The 4,003-nt window shown below is 50.1% G+C and overlaps 1 non-coding gene across 1 annotated transcript; it reads right to left on the reverse strand.

Annotated features, from left to right (window-relative positions):
• Positions 1–707: 707 nt before the first annotated feature.
• Positions 708–850, reverse strand: LOC120094904 (small nucleolar RNA SNORA48). Its single transcript, XR_015630035.1, has one exon. It is a non-coding gene; the product is annotated as a small nucleolar RNA SNORA48 (small nucleolar RNA).
• Between the last annotated feature and the right edge of the window lie 3,153 nt (positions 851–4,003).

Consider the following 4,003-nt stretch of genomic DNA (forward strand, 5'->3'; position numbering starts at 1 on the left):
TAGACAAGGAACTGGGACCCAAGTGCTGCTGCAAGCTAGAGGTGAGGCCAGTTTTGTACATGCCCTGGGCATCCATGTGGTTCTTGGTGGCTGCCCTGCCCAGGGATATCTCCATCATCCCCATGTTCTCTGGTGGTAATATGAGCCACAGATATTGGCCCTGACCCCTGCGACTGCTTAGTCAAAGACCTAGACAAGGCCCTCAGTGGCAGCTCACACTGGACTTTCCCGATGGCCTGAGGTGGTAGAGCTGGCCACTCCCCTCCACCCCACCATTCTCCAGTTTCATCTCTCCTCAGAATGCTCAAGCTGCTTGCTTTCTCTTTCTCTCTCATCTGACCACTACATACTTGCACATTGTGGGGGTTCCCACTACAGGCTGGCCACAGGGCTGGCAGGTCCCTGGGTAACAGCTTCTGTCTGCCTTGTGTGGCAGGGTGGCAAGGTGCCTGGGCATCTGTGCCCTGTGCTGGAGGGCAGGTGTGTGGTTGATATGGTGGTCTACAGGTCTCTGTCTTACTCCTCCCTCCGTGGGCTGCGTGGTGGTAGGCAGGGCTCTGTGTGTCTATGGCCAGTCTGTGCTGTGGGGCAGAGGGCAGGTCTATGGACCTCTTTCCCCCACCTGAAGCACTCCATGGCGTAGTGGAAGACATGTCTCTGTCTTCCTCCTCCCATGCTTACCACCTAGATCTGATTTGATTTAATTTTTATGAGTCCTAGGCATCAAACAGCTTTGAACACCAAGCCAGGTATCAAGCTGAGATAAACAAAGGACCACCATCTGCTCTGCCCCTGACTAATAAAAGAACATCACCACCAACAAGGTGTCTCTTTGCCCATTGTGTGTGTGTGTGTGTGTGTGTGTGTGTGTGTGTGTGTGTGTGTGTGTGGTGGGGGTACCTGGGGACTGGAGGACAGGGCCTGGTGTCTGAATCTGAGGGGAGGCATGGGAGAGGTGAAAGCTGTTGGGAAATTCTGCTGGGTCTCAGCTCAGGATGGAAAAGGTGACGCATCCTGCATCTTAACTTACTTCTCACTTGTAGCCGAGCTGGATGTGCAGCAGATGAGGCTTCTTAGAGAGGGAAAGAGAAGGTTTAAAAGAAGAAAAAGAGCAGGTATGGTTTGGTGAATGGAAACGGAGCATCAGGAACTTGGAACCCCAATGTGACTAGGCCTGAGCTTCAACTAGCAGAGCGGAGGGAGGGGAAGGGGACCAAAGCATGTGCTACAGGAGTGGGTAGGTGGGAAAGCATATGTCAGACCGTCGGAGAGAGACATGGATTGTGGAGTTGGAACAGCACTATGGGAGGTCACCAGGGTTGGTCCACTTTGACCTACATCTGTGTCTTCACTTGCCAATCCAGAGGAAAGGCTAATAGATGCTCCAACCCCCCTGCTCAGGACAGAATCAGCCTGCCCTGGTCTAATGGTGTGAATCCCTCTACCGTCTCTCTGTGTGTGTGTGTGTGTGTGTGTGTGTGTGTGTGTGTGTAGGAGAATGGAAGAACTCTGGAGACAGGAAGGAAGGAGGGAAGGAAGGAGGGAAGGAAGGAAGGAAGGATAACAATATGCAGGAATTTAAAAAATAAAGCAAGTCAGCCATGAATGTTATACTACCTGCCTGAAGCTACTCAAGCAGTTGTGGGAAAACCGGGATTGTAGATCGTGACATTTCTACAAATAACATGGATTGATGTTAGCATCTAGAGAGTCCCTCCCGAAGCACACTCTGTTCTAACTCCACTTTGTCCAGTTATACCATTGGAAACCCACCCCGGGATGTCCCATGTAGAACTCCTAACTCCACGCCTCAGGGTTGAAGGTTCTCAAATTTCCACGTCTCTGAACCCTGTGAGCAGACAGGACCAATGGCACAGCAGGCCCTCACCTCAGCAGGAACAGGCCTCTGGTGTGGAATAGGGTGGACATGACCTCGCCACTCAGAAGCTTTCCTTGGCAGCAAACAGGTCTGCAAATAGTTGCCGTGGTGATGTATTTATTGCTCGAGGGAGCCTATAATAGAGAGCCCAAAGTAGATTGCTTAAAACCACAGGTATGAATTTTCTCAGGGTTCTACTTAATTATGCAAAGTGAAGATGTCAGTATGGCCATTATCCCCCTGAAACTCCAGGGGAAGGATATGTCCCGGCCTCCTCTGGTGTGGCATTCCTTGGTGTCTATTGAGCATCTGTGTTCTTGGCCTCTTTCCCCTCATGTCACTATACAAGCATTCCTCTTTCTCTAGGACTCAGCTACATTAGATTTAAGGCGTGCAATATTCCAATAGGACCTCCTCTTAAGTTGATTACATCTACAAGATCCTATTTCTAAATAACAGTGTCTTCACAGCTTCCCGGCAGACATACATCAGAGGGGTGGTCCACCATCCAAACCCATGGCAGGCCAGTAATAGGAATTATGAGGCCAACATGCTGCCTGCTGTGCCGAGGGCCATAGGAGCTATAATGAAGTGGCCCAGATAGCTTCTTTTGATAGCTTTCAAGAATGTACACAGGATAAAAGGCAACGAGAAGGAAACCCAGAATACCAAGGAAATCAGAAACCGTTCTGACTGCACTGACAGAATCGTTTACCTCCTACAGTTCCATGGCAGCTGTGGGGCAAGGCCTGGGTCTTAGTGGGACAACTGCAGTGTGGTCCATCCATTAAGTCCCTGGCCCTAGCAGGCTGCTTAGGCCAAGGTGGTCTAATGTCACTTCTGCAGCAGTGTAGAGAATGGGATGTATTCTAAGCAATGAGGTGGGGACAGGTACCCAGGCATGGAGTGGCGGAGCGCTTTGAAACACCAAATCCCCTCTAATCCCTTGGTAGATACTGGCTTCTTTCTCTAACACCCTAACAATGGCCCACCGGCTTCCAGTTGCAGCACAGAGCAATTACATCATGAGTCCTACTGGCTCCTCCCTCCCATCACTTTTAGGCCCCAAAGAGTATTCCATTCCAGTTTAAGGCTGGCTCAGAAGGTGTCGATATGTATACATGCCTACTGGAGGTACAGAATGAAGCTGAGTTTTGTGGCTGCCAAATCAAGAAAGAAGAAGTCAAAACATATTTGGGTCAAATAGTTAATGCAAAAGCATTTACCCTGGATTTGGTATCTAGCACTGTAGCTTGTGTGCCTGAGGATGGCATCTTTCATTGGCAAGGACTATCTGAAACCTGGACTGGCCGCACTCATAGCTGAACTGTATGTGTGCTTGGAACTGTTGTGCATCTGAATGACAAAGCCACAGGCAGCACATTTGTGAGGCATGTCCTAGAGTTCTCCAAAACCGATGGCTTTCCTCGGAAGGCCGAGCCATTCACAGGTGTGGGGAATGGACTTTCTTTTATGTCAGTGGCACCTCGGTATTGAAGAGATTTTGTGGTTCTATTTATCCTTGGAGATGAGGTAGGTGCAATGATCCTAGTCAGTAACCTAATCAGTCCTAACCCATAGCCAAGACAGGTGTTATCTCTGTGTTTGAAACTCATTATAGAAGAGTTGGGTTCCTTGGGAAGCAACAGATGGGTTCCTCTTTAGAATGCTGCTTGATGTACACACACACACACACACACACACACACACACACACACACACAATTGAAGCCCCCCCACTCCAACAAGGCCACACCCACTCCGACAGGCCACACCCACCCCCAACAAGGCCACACCTTCTAATAGTGCTACTCCCTGGGCCTAGCATATGCCAACCATCACAGTGTATGTCCCAGACTAACAGACAGGGAAGATGCTAGGTGGTGACAGAAGGATGGAGCTGAAGGATATTCCCATTCTCCTCCTCTCCCTCCTCTGTGCCCTGGGGTCTAGCCTGTGCTGAGCTGTAGTAATGGCTATCTGTGTCTCCTGCCTTAGAGTAGTCTTGACCAGTGAGGGGGAACCCACAGAGGATGAGATGGTAAGGGGAGAGTGATGTGAGGCATTGATTTGGCCAACACGCCAGCATCCCCTCCCCTCCCCTCCCTGTGTGTTAATCCATCCC

Source organism: Rattus norvegicus, chromosome 9 (assembly GCF_021556685.1).
Source record: "Rattus norvegicus strain SHRSP/BbbUtx chromosome 9, alternate assembly SHRSP_T2T, whole genome shotgun sequence".
Classification (NCBI taxonomy): domain Eukaryota; kingdom Metazoa; phylum Chordata; class Mammalia; order Rodentia; family Muridae; genus Rattus; species Rattus norvegicus.